The sequence below is a fragment of the Acanthaster planci genome, linkage group LG02 (genome assembly GCF_054643075.1).
Source record: "Acanthaster planci isolate LZ-2023a linkage group LG02, COTS_SCS, whole genome shotgun sequence".
Taxonomy (NCBI): Eukaryota; Metazoa; Echinodermata; class Asteroidea; order Valvatida; family Acanthasteridae; genus Acanthaster; species Acanthaster planci.
Window position 1 is genome coordinate 25,364,760 of NC_141778.1, and position 24,343 is coordinate 25,389,102.

General features: G+C 37.3%; 1 long non-coding RNA gene across 1 annotated transcript; it reads left to right on the plus strand.

Moving 5' to 3' along the window:
- Positions 1-412: 412 nt before the first annotated feature.
- LOC110975886 (uncharacterized) lies at positions 413-24,072 on the plus strand. The gene is made up of 2 exons (XR_015424337.1): positions 413-648; positions 13,264-24,072. It is a non-coding gene; the product is annotated as an uncharacterized LOC110975886 (long non-coding RNA).
- Positions 24,073-24,343: the final 271 nt, after the last annotated feature.

The following is a 24,343-nucleotide window of genomic DNA, read 5'->3' on the forward strand; positions in this document are numbered from 1 at the left end:
AAATACATAATTTTTGTTCCAATGAGTTACTTGGCAAACATGCAACAAAGGTTTACCGAAAGGCAGCTAGTCTGAGGCTGGTTCATATAGAAGCAGAGCCTGCCTTTTGGCTTAAATTGCGCCAAAAAAGGAAACGCTAGGGACGGTAATGTGCTGTCTGTCAGAGACAAAAATAACACATTTTAAACCTTAGATCAATTATATTCTGTGCTTTTTGATGCATATTTAATCGGGCGCGTGGTTTATTTGGATCCAGATGGAGGATTAGAGCTGGAAAAAAATGATTGGTCCAAAAAAGCTTCAAGGGGGGTCCTAGTTCTCTGATTGGCTCTGCCGCTATAGCAACAGGTTTTGTCCTTTTTATCCTGAAATGTTGCATGTTAAGAAGCCGCACAAAAAGTGTATTGTTTGCCGGAATGTGCTGCCGATAGGTGGATCGCACGTGAACACGCAAAGGGACGCCATTGCTGTGGCCTCCGATTCAACTATTAGCTCTGCATTTATTGCCAAAAATGCTTTATTTCTCGTAAATTTAAGCTCACGAACTTCGGTGAACCATGGAGAAATAAAACACATGGGTGACCATCCTAAGCGTACTTTATGAGGAAAAGTGTGCCATTGGAGCTTGTCTTCGCCATCTCTTCGCTGGTGAGTATCTAAACCTGTATTGCTCGCAGAGTTTGCAAGTGCAGTTTTATCAGCGTTACTTTTCCCCCGTAATTTTTAGCTCCCTTGTTGTGGTTATTAGAAGAGTGCAGACTTTTTGTAGTGAAAACGTGTCCTTTCGGTTGTGAAACTTACGTATTTTCGCTGGGCAAAATGGCATTTCTGTGAACAAAATTATTCGTAGCTGAGAGTGACAAATTTGTTTGAAGAAGTAGACATTTCCAACCATGTGAAAAGTAGTGATGTGTAAGTCACCCTCGCCTTTTCAGTTCCCTAATCAGCCTTTCATATTTTGGTTCATATTTATCATAGTCATATATAAAAGTCATTTTGAGGACTTCTATTGGTTTCAAATTACTGGCAGCAGTTTGCCGCATTTATCATTTCAGGAAATTTTTCTCAGAAAAAAAAATCTTACTCTAATGAGACCATACTACTGTGTAACACATGGACGTCTTTCACTGCCCAAATGGGTAAGAATATAATGTTTTTGGACAGTGGGCTTTAATAGTGTTTCAAATCTTCAGTTTTTGAAATAAAGTCACACTTCGCAAGGCTTCAAGGCTAATGAAATTATATTTCTTGTTTCTCGTCGGGGCCCGCATGCAATTTTGGCCCGACATCAAAAAATTTCATGATTCATCATATTTGAAGGAAAAAAATGGCAAAACTTGACAGAAAATCCAACTCCAACATCAAAAGTTACATTCAGGCAATCCCGTCACCAGAACACAAAACAGGTGGAGCCTGAATGCTAAAGGGTTCCTTGTTAGTGTTAGCCTATCAGGGCACAAAATAGCTCTTTACACCTGTGAAAAGGGTATATTATTTTTCCATGGGAGAAAAAATGAATAATGAATAATAAAAGAAAAACCCGCATCCAAGAGAAACCCCTGACGAGAAACAAATCAAATTTCATTGGCTTGAAGGTAAATGTTTTGACAATGATATTGCAAACTTGAAAACATTAGCACTGTTTCCACAAAATGTTTGAGAATAATTAGAAAATGCATTTGTTGCTCATGCCCCTTTTAAAAATGATCATATTTCTTGCAAAATAATTAACTCAGTATCAAAGAACATAGTACATTTAACACACTTCTCTGACATAGCTTACTAAGAACTTTCTGAAATGCATGCACATCAGTTCTAGAGAAACGGTGTCATTCTTCCATACCAATAGCATCTCATTAACTACAGAACTGATGCTTATCTTCATCCTTCATTTCTCTAAAGTCTTGAAAGACTGGCCTGTAATATTTTTTGCCAATTCCTTTTTTTCACATCTTCTTTGGTCTTCAGTTTTGAGCTCTTGGGTCAGATCCCAGCATTCTACTAACTTGACACTCTCCAATTTTTTTGTAATAATATCCAGTATCCTTGGAAAAGTGATTTGTCTATTAAAAGTCTCCAACACCACTGAGCAATCTATTACATGAATTCTTACAGTGGCTTTCTGCCTTTCTCATGCCAGTATACATCCATTAATTAAAGGCTTAGGCTCGAGCCACCTTTATATGCCATTGTACCCTTAGGCCTTAGGGCTCAATCTTTGGCCTTTCATCATTGTTTCATTAATTCATAATCCATCAGCAAGTCACATGAATTTCTCTTCCTGTCCAGTCATTATTTCTTTTCAATAGACCTGTGAATTTATCATCTTGGTCTCTTCATTGATGATAACACACAAGCTCATCTTCAGAAACCCAATTTCGAAAGCATGGACCTTTTTCCGTTGTAACGGATCACAAAAAGCCATTAAAGGGTTTATTTCTGCTAGGTTTACAGGCATCCCAATCTATCACAACCTCCCGGTCATGCCACATTTCTTCCATTTCAGTATGAAAATCTTTCCTTCCGAATTGGTCATCTTTAAACTTTGCCATTTTCTTGTCATTCTTACATGTAGTTGCTCCTCTGCAACACACACATCTTACCTGAATTATAAATTAGTGCATTGTATGCATGCTGTAACACCAATCTTTGTTTTCCCATAAAAAAGTTGTTTGAATTGCAACCTTTTTCAATTTCAATATCACTCTTTGCCACTGTTTGATCAAGTGGACATCCTAAGGCTTGTATTCTTGCCGCTAAACTCCATGCTTCAATCTTAATGTATAAATGTGTCCACAATCTACTTGGAACTTTTACCCTTTTTCCACATCAGAACTTTCCTAGTCACTTCACAAAATTCAGAAATTGTGCAATATCATAGGATTAACGACTCTGTAATTCTTTTTAATATTGCAAATATAGTTGACCACTCTGTAATTGTTGGCTTTTCAATTTTTTCTTGAGAATGATGCTGAGGTTTTAAATGTGGCATTTTATATGCATGGACAAGAAACAAAAACAAAACCAATTTTCAACCATTTGCAGTTGCCCTCTCCAATCTGATACCGTCATTGAATCTATATTTATATGGGATTGTTGTTTGGAAGATTTTAAAATAAATTCCATCTTGAAACACATTTCTACTTTTTCCCCTGCAGTTACTTGAGAACATCTAAAATGTATCTCTAGATTTTAAACTACTTATTGAACCTTGGGAAATTCAAATAGGGGAAAAAAGTGGGGAAAATGGATTGTTAGTTGTAAATGTTGTTAAATGATTACAGACCTACCAACTCCTGTTCTCCCTCTTTTCTCTGTCATTGAAGGGCTGGTGAAATTGTAATCATCTTGCCGAGTCAATACCTCAACTCATATTTCAACTGCTTTGATTAACACCTCGTCTTTCCTGAACATCCAATTTGGGCCTTTACTGTTCTCTCTTTCATACTTCTCACCATCACAGTTTTTCTCTAATGTCTTTCAATTTTGTGATGACACAATAGTTTTCTCTCAGTTCCCAGACATTACTCTCTGACTGACACAAATGAATCTGTTGTCATCAATGCCTTTCCTTCAACCTCTTCATCAAGACAAACTATTTTTGTCCTCAGCTGAGTCTATTATCCAGAAAACATCAATCTTTTGTCACTTGTAATGACAAAGCTATACTGATAGGGTAATTTCTACTGAATTTCTAGGCTTTGTCTATCACAAACTATCCTGTTCTGACCACATTTCTCACAACTCTGGTATCATCTTTGAATAATTGCTACATTTTGACACATGCTAGTTACACAAATCTTTTTCCTCTAAAAAACCTGTTTGAACTTGCTACTTTCACTTGAACACAAATACTGTCAACAATCCTGATGTATATATGTGCCCTCAATTACCTGTAGGAATTTTTCCTTTCTTTTTCCGCGTATAAATGAGTTTTTTCATTTCTGTTGCGAGAACAGGGCTGAAGTTTGAAAATGAAAATAGGCCCTTTTTGTTACATGTAGTTTCAAATACTTGAAATGCAAAATTCAAGTAGCAGTTCTTAAAAGCAAATTCCATGCAGTTGATGAATGTGGTATAAACTCATTTGGAAAGGAAGATACAATTCCTGTTTCAACTATTTTATTTTATCGCTATGGGATAAAATGCATTATTCACCACAACGCACGTCGTTTAGTCATTGAAACAGTCCTGGTCATCTGGCTTATACCATGGTGAACAAGGCACTACTGTCTCACCCATCACTGTCTTGCACTAGCTGGCTTAATGGGATCAGCAAAGTGGCTGCATGGCCTTACATCAATCAACAGAGGCCTCAGAGGGTTCAGAGAATGTGGTACTTCTTCCGGGCTCAGACACCTAAACTGTCTCGAGGGGAATAATTGGTGAAGCCAGAAGGCCACAAGGAAATAACGGTTGAACCACAGCAAGTTTGGCACTAAAAATGGGCCACTTCGGCTTAGATTTTCAAGGCGGCAACACACAAATTAAACCCACCACCTCCCCATCTCCACCATAATTTTGGACTATGAATTTAGCTTTTACTGGTTTAATGGCGGGAACTACCTGGGAGCGACACGCAGTTTCCGAAGTAAACAAATAAACAATTTAGGCGAATTATCTCGCAGTGATTATAACGTAAAGTTAGTTGTTAGTAATGTTTCATTTCGTTTTCCTTAAACACTACGCCAAGCACCCTCTTGTTCTGGTGGGGCTTATTCTAACCGCCTGTTCAAGCGGTGGAAAAAACGGCGTGCCTTATGTAAGTTTTTCTTAAGTTGTAAAGGATAAATAGAATCACATGACTATTCATTATAGGACAAGCACCTACTTGTTCCGGTGGGGTTTGTCTGCATGGCAAGTGTGCCAAGGAATTCCAACCTGTTATGCCAAGTGTGGCAAGTCTTTCTGCTAACAACCTTGCTTTTTTCTGCCAAGTGTGGCAAGCCTTTGGCGAGTTTGTTCCTGTTTTTCTGCCAAGTGTGGCAAGTATCTCTTTGGCAAGTGTGCCTGAGTTTCTGCCAAGTGTGGCAAGTATGGCAAGTGTGCCAAGAAATCTTACAGAATTTCTGCCAAGTGTGGCAATAGAAAGTGGTGTTGAAATCAGCAAAAACAAATAAACTTGCCGCTCGAAATCTTTGCCAAAAACCAAAACGTGGTGTCAATGTGTGGTTTGTGCACATAGAGTTGGAGAATAAATGAGTTGTAAAATTACCATCTCTTTGCCATGCCTGTTTCTTACAGATATCCCTCATCAAAAACTAATTTCAACCTTCACACAGCGATATTCCTAGACCAGTGACTTGGAATAGATCAGACCGTGTTTTAAAATCTTGTCTTTGTACGCCTTCTCCGCCTTCAACTTTATCCGGGTTCAATGCTCATTTATTTCTGAATGATATGTCAATGACATTTAATATTTTTATCTGTTACCTTATTCACAGTATTATACAAGAATTTTCCATTTTCTGTTCATGCCCACACATTTTGGTGATTAATGCAGAATCAAACTTACCCTATTTTCTCCCATCTTCTTTCTTTACTTTTCAAAACAATCATCTTGTATAATTATTCAAAACCAAGTTACATTCTTCAGATTGTTTAAAAAAAGAGGTTTTCTTATCCCAGAGATCACTTTTTGCCTCTTTCCACTCAAATGAACACTTTAAAAACTACAACTTTAGCCACTAGTCTTCTCTGTACTGTTCCTTTTTCAATTTTTACATGAGTACATGCAGGACAGTCACATCCCTACATCCAGGACCAATTTACGTACATGTACATTTCTTTCACATACACTCTCGATTCCCTCACTTGGTGGTTCACATGCTGGTCTCGTGCTATTGCCTTTTACATACACAGTTGTGCGTGTGATGTATTCACATATGTACTTTTAGGATGTAATTGAATTCAAGAACTGAGCCATTCTTTGGTTGCTTCAAAACTGTAACCATGACTGATTACTCTTGTTCCATACATGTGCAACACAGCTTCTAACTTGATCTTTCAGGAACTCTTTATTTTTGTCACTTTGATCTCTCCTTTTCTGATCTCCATTTTGTTTTCCACGTTTCTTTGGACTCTTTTAATGATTACAGTTATGTCTATTATTATTTTGATTTCTGTTAGTTTTAATTGCCTTCCTTCAGTTGTCATTTTCTGTGCTTTGTCTTTGGGAATCCCTTAGTTCTGTGATTCTTATTCCAGACTTTACCTCATTTTTGGCTCCTGGCTGGAAGGAAAATGCTGTTTTTATTCCTCTTTTAGCATGTCTATAACTTTTCATCAGGAAAACATTCAAGCATTAATTAAAAGATCAAGCATAATCAAAAGAAACAGTTTATGTTCTTCTTTAGTATGCTGGGGAATGAATTAGCTGTCAGAACAACAGACAGTGCAGGGTTTGATCACCGAACTCTAGTGTGCCAATGAAGGCAAACATTGACTGTTTTGCATGATGCAAATTTTGTCCATTTCATGTAACTTTAGTAAAAGTTGTTAAAGATAGGTTGATGTTTTCCTCCGATTTTTCGATTCATGTTCTTTCATGATGGGTGTTATGCTTCTCAAATCAGATTTTACCAGGGCCCGTCTGTCCATTTTTTTAAATACTTGATGTATCAGAAATCAAATATTAAGCATATTTGATACATCCAATATTGCCCATGTACAGTAAACTCAAGTTCACCCAAAACAGATAACTGGAACTCTGTTTAAATTGAAATCACACTTCAATCCCGTCAGAAAGTGGGATTTAACATTTATTTCATTTCTTAAAACAATTAACAATATTAGCAATATTCAATAGTGCTGTACATATCAAAATAGCAAAAATAATGATTACACATTCATAACATTAACAGTTACATAAAAACTACAATTAAATTGTAATTGAAAGTTACAAAAACTACATGTAAGTTAGGAGTTAAACCACATGATTAATAAAACATAAACCTAAATTCATAAGACCTTGTCATTATAACATTTATTACAAAGGTACGTCTTGATGGCACGCTTGAACTTGTTTTCATTCGTAATATCTTTCAACTGGGATGGCAAAGAATTCCACAACCTCGGTCCAGCAATAGCAAATGCCCTGTTGTTAAGTTTATTATACGATCAAGAAACTTGAAGACTCAAGGTATCCTGACTATGCAAGTCATAAGCACAACAGGCTCTCAGACAATCAAGTCAGTCAGGTAACTTGGTGCTTTGTTCTGCAACACCTTGAAAACTATAAGCAAGATCTTAACTTCCACACGTGCACAAACTGGAAGCCACTGCAATTCTTTAATGACTGTATAATCCTGTTGTACTTATGCAATCCCATAACCAACCAATTATTATGTAAACATATGCATTATTCTGTAAACACTGTAACTTATCGAATGAAAATTGAGACATACTATACATTACAGAGTTGACATAATGCAGGTGAGATGTAATTAATTAATGAATGTTACCAAACACTCAGTGACTCCTTGATTCAGATATTTTTGAATACATAAATTATATAAGCTATAATTCACCTTCTTACAAATTTGATAGTGCAAAGACAATCTTGAATACATCCAGACTCCCAGACTACAGACATTGTCAACAATTTTTATATGGTCAATGTGGATTTTATCCAGTTGTTGACAACCAAACAAAATGACTTCTGTGTTTCCAGCATTCAGTTTCAACTTATGTTTAAACATCCATGCTTGAACCGAAACAACATTTTTTCAACAGTTTGCAATGAATGAGTTTGACAACACAGATTCGGAGAAAAAATTGCAACAACTGGGTATCCGCAAAACTATAACCACTTATCGTGTAATTGTCTATGACTTTGAATAGAGAACTTGAATAAGCCATGAAAAGCATGGGGTCCACCCATGAACCTTGTGGAACCCCAAATTCCACACTGATATGTTCCGACAGAGCATCTGTGGAAGTGTTTGTGCCAGCCAATTTTTGAGCGATTTAGGAAAATAGCTCCTGGCCACTCAGGCATTAAAATCTGTTCTTGATCGCAAGTTTAATAACAGCATGATACTTTAATCAACCCATGTAGGAGACGAGATTTTTTTAAAGTTCAAATTTTTATTTTGCAGTTAAGTTCGTGACAGTATACTCTTTTATACACCTAGTATACGCTCACCATTTTGTCAAGATCGTCACTCACCAACAAATCATTATCACATAGCTGAGAAAAGCACATGTCATTTATAAATGCAGCCTTGTCAGTTTTCCGATAAGATCTATATGATTGTGTTTTCACTTCGATATGCCTGACATTGTTATGTAACAATGTAGTAACAAAACAGTGATCTGATATAAAATGGCCCTCTGCAGGTGGAGAGAGGAAGAGTTTATCGTCGTCACGTGTAATAAACAAATCAGGAGTATGACCAGATTCAAGGGTCACGTGTTGGATCAGATTTCTCGAAAAACAACTATCATTACATGTAAATTTCGAAGCCATTGAATTTTCTACGTCATTGACATGGATATTAAAATCACCACAAATGAGTACTGGCAAATTACAATGTAAATTAACATCTAAGTAATTTTCAAATTCCTCAAAAAATGTGTTAATAGGAATGGGATGTATGGTTGAATAAGGACATCTGTACAGTTATCAACTTCACTTGATTGCCTCTAAAACCAACTGTCCATTCAACAAACTCAAAAGATGCCATCTCCCCAAAGTTGGTTTTATTCACCTTAAACAGGTCACTGCAAAAAACACCACCAATGCCCCCACCTGATCTATTTTGTCTGGGCTGATTGTTAATGGAATAACCAGGCAGAAAGACAGTGATCAAACTGCAAAATCATTTTCTTTGAGCCAAGTTTTGGTAAGAATACAAAATCAATCTTCTCATCATCAATGATATAATCGCAAAAGGTTTCACACTTATTTCTGATGGACCGAGGGTTGACTATATAAAGGCCCATTTGAATGCAGGAACCAAGCTGCGAGCCTCAAGATTTGGATAACATAAGTTAGAAATTCTCCAACCCATGTTAGCAAGTGTTGTTGAGTGATGAACTGTCTTTGTGGTAAACAATAATGGAGTAAACATGAATAAGCATGTTTAGTCCGCCTACATGTATATAGCACCTTTTGTGATCATGGTGAATGAAGACTTGTGGAACACAAAATAGTGAAAGGCCTGTGCAGACTGAGCTTGTACGTTTCCGGCAAAAGTTGGTATGATGGTGAACAGATATTGCAATATCCTAGCCTTGGTAAAATTTGCAACGGTCAGCAACGCCAGTAATTGTATGACAAGTAGGCCTACTTGAAGTAGGTGGATACCTCTGGAAAAATTCTGAGCCATCCAGAAAAAACAACTCCCTCCACGTTTTGGCAATTTGCAGCCAAAACACTGCTTATGAGGTTCCAAAATCTGGTCACTCAAATCGTCTGAGAAGAATAAAGCAAGAAAAATATAGTACCTTGTCCTTGGTTTGATGAGACAGCTACCGAATAGAGCTTCGCCCACTGTGTGTAAATGTGTAAGAAGTCAAGGTGATGTCCACGAGTTCACACAAAAGTCACAACACAAAGTATATAAACAACAAAATTCACTCCCATCAGCCACAAGAATCATCATACGTTCAACATCAAAGCAAAACAATGAACGATGGTTAAAAATCAGCGTTGATAGATGATAGAAACTAGTTAAAATCGATGAGGAACAGAGCTAAAAATTCGAAATGGCAGCCGCTCAACAGCGCCCTCTTAAAAACCATATTACTTGCATAAATACCTCTGTAACTCAAAATGCCTGCACGTTTACCCTGTACCTCTGTTCAACTCAACTGATACATGTACATGTATGAAAAAATTAAAATAGTACTGCCGAAGCAAATGTAAAGAGACTGCAAAACCGTTTCATGGTTACAGCATGCATACAGCACACTGTCATGTGATAGGACAAGTTGCAATCAGCGACGTATTGAAGGCATTTTCTTTGGGGGGTGTGCCAGGGTCAATTTGCCCACTTGTAACTTGTTTGGTAATTTAGTCCACGTAATGCTTGAAATTAATAAAATGCAGAGGGGATGTTTTTAAGGGGGTTTATAAGATTTGCATTTGCAGTAATTTTTAGAAATTAGCAAATTTGGGATTTTTGGTGATTGTTATTTACTTTTAGTACCAATTCATTGATTTATTTCACATTTTGATTTAAATTTTTTTTTAAAATCCAGAAAAATGATGATCATTTTTTAAGTTCAAGGAGCAGCTCCTGTAAATTTTCGAGCAAAAACCATGGACCATCGGACCACAGGCCGTTGTCACAGAATCACCTGCAAGGCAGTGGAGATCAGGATTCGCAGTTCTCCGACAAAAATTTGAACCCCATTTATTCAGTTCGAGGATCGAACTCGACAAATTTATATTGAAGTTAAACTCTCTTCTTTTGAAAATATAATGATGTAGCGTGGATTCGAAATATGAACAACGCTTGATCATGCAGCTGCACAACCGAATTGCGAGTCACAGCACCTCAACAAGCTTGCACGTTGTACAATCATCATGCAGTTTCTTTACTGCACATAAAAAGGCACTCTGCCTAGTTGCATGGTCACTGTCCAAACATTGTCATTGCACTTAAAAAACCCAATCCAACAAAAAAATGAGGCAAATACTCGAGTATTATGGACATAGAGATCATTTGTATAAACAGGAGAATAAATATCTGGAAATTGCAAGTTAAACATGGCCGTCGCAGTGTACCTCGAAAACAAGCGGCCGTGTTTACTGGCTTGGGTATTAACATTATCTCTGAAGGGGTGATTACAAGACAGTATACTTTTTTGCCAGTGCAAGCACTTTTCCAGTCCGAAATAATATTTTAAAATGAAATGAAATTCTTCTTGAGCTCACCAATTACAACTTTATATGAATTTTGACAGTTTACAACGTGTTTGAGTTGTGGCCAAAAGCGTGTTCACGGATGTTTTTAATGTTACTTGCTCATATATTGCACGGAGGAATAAAAACATATCGGTAGGCTCTTCCAACGAACAAGCACGATTCACATTTTTTAAACTGAGTCAACTGACTGTGGAGAGGTATTTTGCATGTACATGTACGTGTGGAGCTGCTCAAACAGTTGTGAGATTTGAACGAATTACATTTTCCTAAGATCGTCCGGATGAACGATTTTTGAAAAATGGGCAAAATTCCGCTAAAATTCAGTTTTTTAAAAATAACAGCACTTCAGCCCCCCCAAAAAATTACAGATCGTTTGACTTTATTATGTACATGTACTTACTTTCCGCATGCACTCAGTTGCAAAGTTGCCGCTAATTACTAATCGGATATCCATTGTTCTTGAATTTGCAAAAGTTTTAAGAAAGACAAATTGTGTTATACATTAATCATTTCCCATTGATAATTAGTCAGTCAACAGCATTGATTTAAAACCTAAAAACAGTTGCAAAATGTTATGTGCTGCTTCTGTGTACAATGTTAATTGTCCCAAATTTAGTTGTTGATTCTGGATTTCTGAATCAACAACTAAATCGTATGCGCGTTGCAAGCGGTTATTACGTGCACAGTCCCATGTAATCGCCGCATCGTACAGGAGGTTACTGCATCAGAGCACATAGCATAATTATGCACTTTAATTTTCTTTCAGACACAACCTTGGCAGCTGTAACTTTGCGCATCGCACTTTTTCCACCTTGAGCATTTAACAAGAATTATCCAGGGAATATTGTAGCTTTGGCACGCCTGCAGGGCAGTGTACTAATTTATTACGCAAAAAAGAACCGATTACAACTACAATTAGCAGAATAATCCTTAATTAAAAATACTCCAGGCGGCTCCGCTATACTTCTTTATCTATTTTTTGCTTGCAATAAAACACTACAGTTTCTCTAAAAACTGAACGTACAAAACAATTTTCCACTCATGCAGATCCAGACAGGCCGTACCCCGCGCACACCCGCAGGCACCAGTCCAATGGTGATTGCCAACTTGTGCATTTTACCCATTCCTCTTTACAACGACAGCACAAGTGCAAGTACATGTACCTTGGAGAAATGCATACTACACAGTAGGCTGCATTCGCACGATTACTCTTGCTACGGTATCCGAGTGTGGGTGCACGCGCATTACTCTCGGGTCAGGCGGATACTCCTATTCTGTGTGTTGAGAGGGAGTATACTCTTGCTGACCCTCACCCCGCCCGCCTGCCATTCGTGTGCTCGGGAGGCTACTCATTTAACACGAGTACAGTAGCTCGCTCGAACGCAGCATTCACGTGTATACAGGTACACAGCCTCATGTATGTAAGGAAACTGAGCGGGATGTGCAGCAATCGCGATTCGCCACGACTCGGACGGGCACCTGTAAAAATGCACACAGGACTCGGCAACCTGACTGAGAACCGTAGGATGGGCAGATTCAGAAAAACAAACTGATACTAATCCTGAGTAGGCTAGCAGTTATTTTGTAAGCATTACACCGTGTAATGCTTACAAAATAACTGCTAGCCTACTCAGGATTAGTATCAGTTTGTACAACTTCAGGGAAATGCTGGTGGCCGACTGGTCGATGTACGTCAATAATTCATGACGTCAATTTCAGTTTCACTTGCCGATTGACCCTTTATTTGCTGACTGAAAAGAATTATTGGGGGTACAACACCCCCCACACCCCCCCCCGCTCGCTACGCCGCTGGTTGCAATATCCAGTCCGTAACTGTAAGATTGCATGATCACGTGACCACTCACCCAGGTTGTGGTTTGTGTTGGGCAGCACACCAGTGCTCATGCACGTGGTGCAAAATGACAGGAAACAAAGATTTGCTACACAATTTGGCTTGTTTATTGTCATTTTATACATTGACAATGAAACACCTATAGGGAAGACCTGTTAAAAAATTATGGAAATTATATTTTTAACTGAAAAGCACAAGGACAAGATGTCCGTGCTTGCAGTTTTGCAAGCTATTACCAGTCATAGGCACAATTTACCGCTACTTTAATAAATTCAAAGCAAATGTAACAAATACATAAACTGAAACTGGTAGTTCAATTTTTTCAGTATCATTTACAGGAGCAAGTTCTTCAATATTTTGATATGATTAAAAATTGAGTATTGACAATACCAATTGTAAAGTAATATCAAGAAATCAGTAATATTGATATATCAGCAGAATTTTGACTTTCTTGACAGGGTATACACCATATTTCCTGTACTGTATGTATTTTTAAATCAATAGGTTTAACTTTATTTCTCACTTTTCTTCTCAGATGTACATTCTTCTTGAAGAAACTGTCATGTATGCAGCCATCACCTCAGTGATACACAGTTTGATTTCCAGTTGAATGGCCTTCAGTTGAAAGGGTGAGTTGAACTTTCTTTGTTATTTGCTCCATCAAAACCAGACAAAGCTCGTGCCAGAAATTCTTGAATTTTGTGAAAATTACCATTGTTGTAAGGAAGAGTGCCCATTTTATAGATGTTTTATGCTTTGAACACATTATTGCAGATACTGAATTTACATCTACATGACTTTGAAAAGTTATGCACCATATCTCTAAGTTACAGTACATGAATAATGCACAGTACAAAGGATGTGCATGTACGAATTCACATGCTGATGAAACACCCAAAATATGGGGATCAATCGGCATTATCTGATCTGAAGACAGATGTGTTCAGTCTTGCACACTGCTGTTTAAGAAATGCAGTCTGGTTTGTTTGTCACAACTAGTACCAGCATACTGAATTTGTTGTGAGAATGTGCAATCGTCAAGTCAAAGGAATATTTCTAGTCTGGCAAGCATGGTTTTGATGGAGCTAATTCCTGTGAATAAAAAAATCATGGTCTCTGTTTACCAAACCAAAAGTGGCTCTTGTACTAACAATCCTGAACTTTTGTGCTCTATTTTTGAAGTAGAAAATTAGAGCTTTTTTAGTCTTTCATCCAAGGTTTCATTACGATAGTTGTATTAGAGCTTAAACAACCCCTAAAACTGTAAAAGTTTTGAGACAGTTTAAAATGCATAAATTATGTTTTGAGAATATGCATATGTGTAAGAATTATTTCTAGAAAGAATGCAAAATTTAGTGAATGCTAAAAGTTCTAAAATGTTTTCACGAGAGAATTACTCCTTGTTTTTCATACAAAAAATTTGGGGAACAACTGACCGTTGACATGGTTACATATGTTTGTTTCTTTCCATTTTTTTTCTGTGTGATAACTACACCGGATAGTATACTTAAACATGGCTATTATATTGAAAGTGCTGCACCAGATCACTGTAGGTGTGGAACTTCAGATAAAAGCTCTGTCGCCATCTCAATGGATGGAGAACAAAACTGTACAGTACTACACTGAGTCAAAATTCATGTTTTGTGGCAGTTTGTACATTTTGTCAATCCTCTGTCTGGTTTTATACAAATGCTCAAATCTGACTGTGATCCAGTTGAGGTAAACTATTTGTTGCTGTGGATTCTGTAAGCCTCAGTCTTTATGCAGTTCATGATTCTAGTCTAATGTTTCTGCCCAAAGCTGAAGTATTGAGCATCAGAATTGGGCTGTTTTAACCACTGCATGTTGTACATGTAGAACATGTAAATACGATCTTGTCTGCCAACTGCCAAGCTTACTTTGACTCGCCTCTTGATGATGTTTGAACACACTTGTCCCTGATTTGTTTCATACATGTACGCAAAGTCCATGGAAAGGCACTGTGTTTTGAATTTAGCTGCTTTGCATGGCTTCGGTCTTCTCGCATATACATGCACTGTTTGTAGATGCACCCTGGGATACATGTCACAAAGATGAAAGACTGCGGGAAAATCACACAAATACTATTCAAATTACTCTAACCAGTATTTCTCTGCATATGGCTAAGGCATTGAAAGTTGGCTGCTCTCCTTGCTCTTTTTAGAAGTTTAAGTATGGATTAAAAACAATGTTCATCTCCATGATCAGAAATTTCCCCAAAAGCTTCAAATAATTTAAGAAACTACCTGAAAGAGCATCCGTTTTTTTCAATAAGTGCCCCACATTTTTAAAATAGAACATCCCACGTGTCTGGGGGTACTAGACTATGATGTCCATTCTAGCTTGGTAAGACAAAATATTTGTAATTTTCTTTTTTCATAAAATGTGGGATACATCACAATTGTCTTTAGAAACAGAAAAGAAATGTCCCTTTTCTTCGGAGTGCACTGGAGGTAAGGACTAACTGGAGAGAAAGTCCATTTTTGATACACACAAAACTTTGATCTTTCTTTGGTCAAAGTTTTTTTCAAGTAACCTGATTTTTACAGAGTTTGGGCCACATGACCTGTATGTAGGCCTTTGTTAATTAAAGTGCATGCAATGAAACAGTGGTAGTGTGGGCTGCAGTCAGCATGTGGTATGCAACCGCAACATTAATCGCTCGAGCAATGCAGTTGTCTCATGCTAATCTTATTTGCCCGAAACCTGTAGCAAAGAAAAGAAGTCAAAAAGGGTTCAGTTCAAGAAAGTTCTTGTGTATTACTACAACTATGGGGGGTACTTGGGGTCCAATCATTCCACCTTTCAAGGCACTAGTTACCATTACTTTAGTGAATGGATATCCGCTTTTGAAATAAAAAATTCAAATCCACAATTTTAACCACTTGACGCCAAATGACGTGTAAACACATAATTTCCCATATTTTTTCCACGGAGGATGTGTGCAGTCATTTAAGAATTCTTTTTTCATTTCCGTGGTTGACATATTAACGCGTTGAAGTGCAGTTGCAAGGTTGAAAAATTTGCGGGTAAAATAACTTGTCCCAGCACCATTTAAGCAAATCCGACGTTAATTGGTTAAGTGCAAAGGTTTCACACCGGATGTAAAACTTCAGTTCTTTTCCACAAGAAGTACATGAAATTGCTTCCTCTTCTTTGATCATGAATTCTACCTTGTTGCCATGTATTCCAAATTGAGAATTTTAGCCAAGTTGTGAAGGCAATAATGTCAGCGCTCAGGGTTGTGCTTTTGATGGTGCATACTGTCTATTCAGTCCAACTGTTGAATTAAAATTAATCAACCCTTGGTTGATAGCTTTTCCAAACAGTGGATTCCATCATTATTTTGGGCTTTTAATCCCTTTTTCAGCAAATACTTGTTTCTGAGTTACTCAGGGTAACATTTTGTAAGTCCCAAAATGCAACAACAGAGAATTGACCAGGTAAGTACAGTCCCCTTTGAGGACAAGCTTAAACATAGGTCCACATAATTTTGGAATCCACTGTAGAAACCTATATGTAGTAGAAAAATCCTTGCGGATTTATATTAACAAAAGTAATGACACATGTGTTTACTTACAGTAAAATTATCACGAAAAAACACTTCCCACCTAAATTTTTAAATAGATACTCAGTTTTCAAAAAAATACTTAGGTTTACTGAGTATGTTTTGACATTCTCAATATCTGTATAGAACAATTTGAAATCCACACTGAAGAACTCTGCTGTTGTATTGATGAGTGATATGGATTGCGGTAGTATAAAAACATTGACAAATATTATCTTGGATTTCTATAGTTAGCTAATGATTATGATACTATTTCTTTGCTTCACCTAACAGTTCTGAATCCTCCAATTTCCATGTAATTAGTCATATATTGTGATTGTGCTAAAAAAGGATTAACCTAATCCTGCTTAAATAACATGGAGTGTAAATTGCACATAAATCTTGTCGGATTTGGCAATGCCAAGGGTTAAATTAACTTATTTCAGGAAATAATTGGCACAAAAAATCCAAAGGTTAAAATTTTTTCCATGTTAAAATGTCAGTTGAAATGTCATTACTTTTACAGTGATTTAAAATTGGACACAACTGTGCAAAAATTAAAGTTTTGCTGATGGTTTAATTTTAATATTTTCTGTAACAGTCTGGCTTTTCAACTGCACAAGTGCATCAAGAATTGATGATTTTCACAGGAATACTCAGTGGATAATTGTACCCAAAATCTTTTGTTAAGATCTGTAACTGAATATGCAATGTGTGAAATTTTGAACAGACAAGAAATACAGTTCTCACACATGTTGGAGCATGACAAACTAGGACACAACTTGTAAATTCCCCCCAAAATTCGGCACTTTTCAAGGACTGTTTATCTTTTTGATAGCAACCTCTATACATTTAAATGTATGCTACATTCTTTACCAATCAGTACAAATTAGTGTAAACCTTCTAATGTGTGAGAAAGAGAAACATTGGAGGATTTAGAACTGTAAGTGTTCAGTGTATGCACCAAATGTCTTATTCAGGGGAATTTTGTATGTGTATTTTCAGCAACAGTCAACTGTTGAAGAATAACAACTTTTGAGGAATTCAAGTCAAAAGTGCACCGAGCAGGAAATAAAGTTCAATTCATGGTATTAAGTAACAAAATATTTGGGGGGAAGGGATGGGGTGTAAAAATGCATTTCAAAATTTTACTTTTATTTACTCTACATGGTTTTTACTGAATTTCTTTATGCAAACTGCATATATAAAAAAGTAATCAAAGATATTGAAAACATGATGCCAATAGCTAGATGAAAGCTGCCTCGTGTTCTGAGGAGTTTATATTGTTAAGATTCTCAAAATTTTTAAGAATGTCAATACTATTAAAATAGAATCTATTATAAGAATGGCTTTCCCATATTTCCAAGGTGGAAATTAACTTTCAATAATCATGCATTACATTGCAATTCATCAATCACTTTAAGTTAATATAAATGTTATGCTATGCATAGCATGTTTATGCCTTACGTAGATTAAATTCACTGCATACATGTAGATTTCCTCATTCTTTAAGAATCCTTATGGTTTGTCATGACATCCTAAACTTTAACCATTCTGAATCCAACAAATGTGCATGATTTCAATGGTCCCTAGGGGTTAGGGTTAAGAATTCATATTTTCAGGAGTCTAATTCCCCGCAGAGTATGTCAGTTATTATGGAATTCAGACCTAAGACTTTGAAACCAGTTGCATTGACATCAACTGCAAACTATTGGATGAAGTCCTCTTGATTTGTCAGAAAAAGTTGCCTGTCCAGCTGTAAACTGTTGACTCTTGTTAGTGGTAACATGCCAGAAATGTCAATTAAGTGAATAAAACCAAACTAAGGATGTCATTGAACTTGGCGGTGTTTACATTGATCGATGGAGGCGTGAAGGCAGGATGGTCAGAGCTTGCAGGTCCTTTGCTCATCCTATTGCCTGTTTACAAGAGGCAGTCAAGATGTATTTGGACAGCATCTGAGGAAACTGAGTTCTAACAACCATCATTGGAAAAGGAGTCCTCAGAACTTTAACATCTTTAGTCTTCCCTGTTGATGAAAAATGCTAAATGTACGTATGGTGATGTATTACACCGTTCATCAATTATCTCCAAATAATCTCCAGTCTCCAAACTGGAGCCTTATGACAGTTATCACGGTGGTACATGTATGCCTACTCTCTGATTGGAAACATCTACCAATTCACTTGGAAATCCCATCAGCTTCGGCAAATGCAGACTGGTGATAGTTCATCAAATTGACATCACTCAACAAAGTGGAAAACGGAGATTCTTGAAGTTCATCAAGACATAATGGCATCTCCTTTCCAGTAGAAAACTGGAACGTAAAAGGTCATCACTGTGAAACCTCCCAATGAAAACCTGTGATAATTCATTACAGAAATGTCTCCACCTAGTAGTAAATGGAGACCTAGACAATTTATCACATTGGTGTCTGTGAAATCAGTAGCAAATGGAGAACTCATAATGACACCAGTCCACCTGCCAGCAAACGAGGAAGTGCATTCTGTCACAGTGATATCTCTCCACCTACAGCAAACAGCAATGTCTGAGAGGGTATAATATTGACATTGGTCCTCCTGCAGCAAATGGACACCTGTGGACAGTTCATCACAGTGACAATCCTCCATCCAGTAGCAAGTGGACACATGCATTTTCAAAGTGAAATCTCTCCACCCAGAGGCAATTAATGGAATGCCAACGGATAATCACAATGATGTCTGTCCACCAAGACCTGTACTTGACCACCACAGTAACATCTCTCCACCTGGCAGCAAAGGCAGTTACCATGCAATTTTGATGATGACTCTCCAACCATTAGGAAATGAAGACCTATGAAGTTTTGTTTCCTGAACTGCATGATTGGAGACATTGGATAAGTTCATAATTAAGTGGAGATCAAAGAGGCAGCTCACCATACAAATGACCATCCCTCCAAATACTTGATACATAAAACTCAAGATAAGTAAAAATCCATCACAATAAAAATCATCCTCTCCTGGATATGTTGCTGTTTTGGTTGCAGTCCATAAGAATAATTCTCTGCCTTAGAATATGACTCCTGAAAATATGGTTTCTCTTAAGGGCACTTTAAACTCCAGTAAAAATGTAGTTAATTGGAATTACTTTGAAAGTCCAAGGGTGAAGAAACTGGTTTTTTTTACCCGTTGTACGGGGTCAATTGGGTTGGGTGCCATAGCACAGCGAGGCTAAAATAGATTATGTGGTTTCTTAGAGATTGACATTGTATCTTTACATGGGGGAATTGGGGTAGGGTTATACTTTATTTTTCGTTTGGTCTGGGATGGGGTGTGGTACATTTAGATTTGTTGAGGCAAAATGTGCTGGGTCCTTGGAATGACCCAACATCAGGGTGTCACTTGGCTGTTATACAGGTGGCTGGTGTTGACAGCATGTCTCTACCTTTGTAGTAAATGGAAGCTTTAACAAGATGAAGTGTGAGGGTGAAATGTTTCTACCCATGGGGAAAAATAATCCACAGCAGTGTGGGAGGGGGGGGTAGGGTAGATTGAGGATTTAATTCTGTGAAATGCACTTGATCCTTGGAATGGCCCAACATCAGGGTGTCAGTTGGGTGCAATATACCTGGCTGGCGGTGACAGTGCATCTTCATTTACCAGATGTGGACTCTGAATGTTGGTATTAGAGGGGATCATTTAAAAATGTCTAAGTGCAGTCTTAATACTTTACATTTATTTTCTTTCAGTATAGAAGTACTACTGCAGATAATGGATGATCCTGTGTATTGGATGAGCTATTTATGCTGTAAAAATCATATTGAACTGGACATGTACCATTTCTGAGAGACTGCTAAAAAAGAATTTGGCATGATTTTTAACAGTTCTTTTTAAAGGCTAAAAAACAGTAACTCTTGAATTCCTACCCAGTTCAGTGTGAATTTTTTAATGTGGGACTTTTTTATGATTTGTTGGAGCATTAATTGGAACTGAATGGTGATCTCATTTTCCTTGATATGTGCTCTTTTCATAATTATACTTTGTCATCAATTTAACTTGCAAAGAGGAACCTTCTTTCAAAATGCAATGTCAAATGATTGCTTCCTTGAGAGGAGATTTCAGCAGCACATGGAGTTGCCTATATTTGGCATCATAAAACACCATTGTTAAATTGATCATGTTCATTTTTTGCTTTTAAAACCAACCACAAGTGATCACAATTCATGTCTAATGATGGCTCCTTTTACAGTAATGAAGACAGTTGGACTGAATAATACGAAGAAGATCAAGACGGTTCTTTAATCTTTCACAACTGATTTATTTCCCAAACTACGTGAACAGTAGTGTCTCTACTAACACGTTCCCTTTTGGCAGTATAAAGCAGAACTTATGGTCAGTAGTGCATGACTGTGAAGTTTGATTTGGCAACAGTGTTCTTACTTCAGTGACTGGCATTAAAAAAGGTTTCAGTGGCAAACACGTACATGTAGCCCTGGTTTTGCTTGACCATTCCACAATTTATTTTAACTCGCAAAATTAAGCTGTGCAGTTACACAAAAGATAATAGTCAGTTTTGGAACATCCTTCTAAAAAGTTATTCAACATTGCTGTTGGTAAATTTTCACCATCCTGGCTTTACATTTCCATTTGCTGTGGCCGAACTGCCGAACCGAACCAAAAATCATACGAATTTGCTCGAAATCTAATTTGATCTTTTATCCCGTAAAGGAAGAAACTCCCATTTGAATATGCTGTTTTTTTCTGTTTTCACAAATCCTATGATCGTTTTTAGTCAGGTGTGGTACAGACACGACTGCTTTTGGTTGGCAAAAACACGGTCGGAAACTGTCACACCTCCATCGGTAACTCTCTATGGAATTTGAACTCCTAAACAAACATTTGGGGAAACAATTTAGAAAAAAAATATGTTCACAACGAAGTTGCTAGTGGATGGGGATGGAAACATTCATTCATTGCTTGTATTAACATATTTGACACAAGGAAATACTGTATAAGGCACGTTCGTTCGTAGCATGCTCTACGATGTCTGAATGTGCATTATGTGTACGTTTCCAAACCCGAACCGAAGTTTGGCAACAAATTTCCAAACCGTGTCCGAACTGAACCCGAACCAAACCTTTGTGCCTACTTCCAGCACTAGATATTGTGCTTAAATTCTCAAGCCCATTGCACTCTACCCCACTCTACCCATCCTGGTATGTTGTACAGTATACATATGCTCACACCAAAAATGCAAAAATTTATTTGTGAATTTCACTGTCTCAATTTCGCAATACTGTCCAGTCGCGATTTCGCTCTTAAATTTGTCAGCCCATTGCGTTCCACCTTGTTGCACCCACCCTAGCTGTGCCACTGGGTAGTGTTTATTTTCATGACAAAAACTTGAAAGATGTATTTGCAAAAATGACTCCAGTGACTCCCAAGAAAAATCTCCAAATGGTTTTGGTGATGCAGTGGCCAACATGTTTGTGTCCCTGCTAATAGGAATCTGCTCAGGGTGTAAACAAGTAATGAGAGCACACACTCGTTTTTCTTTTGTCATTAATGTGCTGTGTAAATTTTAAAAAGGCATCATAATTGCAATAAAATTTCCTCAACTGGATCAGCAGAATTACACAATTACACAAAGTTATTAATTGATGGTAGCCAATGGACGCTCAAATGGGATAGACTACACGTCCGGCAAGGCAGGGTACAGGATCAGCATATTGCATCTTCAAAAGATCTGTGTAATCCTAAACCCAATTGGTTTCATTGCAAAAAAAGTAGCAATCCTATTGAAGGCACGTGATGCGTAATCACAAAGTTCTTCTCTAATCAGTTGCTCAAGCTGATTGACATGGCTCAAGCTGATTGACATGAGTCAAATTTGATATGCACAGGGTGGCCACTAGCATTAAGTAAAACTTGTATGCAAATATTGTGTAGATAACAACTGTAAGAGTGCACAAATTAAATGTCTCTCAAATTTGCGCAAACTTGTCTCAGTTCTCACAAGTCGAAGCATTTCTCAATGTATTTGGTGGCTACCCTAATGAGTGAGAAGACAGAAAGTTAAACTGATCCTGTGCCCTGTCTTTCACAAATTAAATGTAATTTGAGAAACTAACATGCCTTGTATCTTTCTATCCACATGTACCGTACAACCGAGGAATCCAGTGAGAAGCTACTTCTGCAACCCTTGGCAAACTTACAAGAACTACCGATGGCTGTGTCCGTGATGGTCATGTCTGCAGAGCTCTTATCAAGACTTGGCTAAACGAAACAAAAGGCAAATCCATGGCAATGACTTGGTTACACATGAACTAACGCTTTCAACAAGTTCAGACAAAATGGCCAAGAAAACTTAAGCAAAGAAATTTTATTGGCATTTCAAACAAAACTCCATTTCTTTGACATTAACAACAGATTGGCCCATTGTTTTTGTAATTTGTTGAATATTTTGTGCATGGTCCCCTTTTTCCACTCGAACCAAGTGTTCTGTCCTTGCCGTGGATTTGCACAGACAAATACCAAAACTGAATTCACCTCAGACCAGGCATATGTTGAAAATCAGAGACTTAAGAATTTGCCTTCAACCAGTTCAGGCTAAAAGGAGTGTCAATCTGCAAAACTGTTTCACCAAGTCTCAGCGGCAGTGGATGCGTATGCATGTGCTATGTATCACAGGTGGCCAGTGGTGTTACACATAAAATCTCTGCTACATCTACGGGGTCTATGCCTCTGTATGCTGCCTGGAGTCGCAGTAAATATCACATCACAAAAGATAAAGTGTGAACAGGCGTAAATATTTTTTCTTTGTAGAAATGACTCTAAAAAGTTGCTTTTGGCATTGGTCAGAAACAATCTTGCACTGCTTGCTGTAAAATTCATGAAATAACAATGTTAAGTTGTTAAATTCCGATATTCAGTGTCTCTCCATCTAACTGAACCCATATCATCTGAATATAACAGATTTAAATTAACATCAGTTACTTTTGCATTGGAAGTTCGAACTCTAGCTTCCTTGCTCCTATCGTTTTTTTAAAACCGTTTAAAGGTGATTTTATCCTTACAATTTAGCAACTTGAATTTTAGCCTGATCTGGTTAACCAGAAGGAAAAAAAGGGTCAGTGTAACCAAACAATTTCAACATGTGCCTGGTTCAGTTTCGTTAAGCTCGTAAGTTTTCATAGATTTTAAAAATAGCATTCTTAATGCATGTATAAACTTTTGAATATGTACACCAGCACATTGTACTGTACTTGAGTTCTGTGAATGGCCGATTGCAAGTGTGCTTGGAATTTTTATGACATACGTCCAAAGTGGGTGATTTACCTATGACACTGTCAGTACATTTTTTTAAAGAATGGAAACGACCAGCATGTTTTTTGTATGCGAATCAATGCGAATCAGATCAGGCATGCAACTTGGCCTTTGACAAGAAATGAGGACATTTCAATCTTTACAAGACTTTGTAAAGTGTTTTTCATTTTTCAGTGGCATGAATAAAAAGTGAAAAATGAGGAAATTAACTGATCCGAGGAAAGTTGCATGCCTGTTTAACACTGAAACAGTTAACCAAGTGAAAAACTTTGAAGTGCATGTAATAGATTGAATATGAATGACTTAGATGCATTTCAGAAACTTGTATGATGTGCTGGTGTACATTTATTGTCTGGATTTTACTGAATAAAGAAAATGGGTGGGGGGGGTGCGTGTTTTGTGTTAAATACACCTGCTGTCTATTTCGCTATTGAGCTGCACATGCCACTGAATTTTTGGACAAGTTTTTGACTTTGACTTTCAACAAAAAAAAAAGGAAATTGGAGTAAATAAGCAGGTGATATTTCAATCCAAAAACTAGCGAGGCTGCTTGTATTGAAATAGACAGCAGGTGATGTGTTGGCAGGGGGTCAAAATGGAGTGTACGCAACATTTAAGTTGGAGGTTAAAAATCTTGGGGCTTTCGGAATGGGAACCTAAAGACATTTCTAAGTTGATACATGTTTATATGAATTATTTATGTGAATTTGGGAAATGTGAAATGGAATAAAAAGAGCAATTTTCAC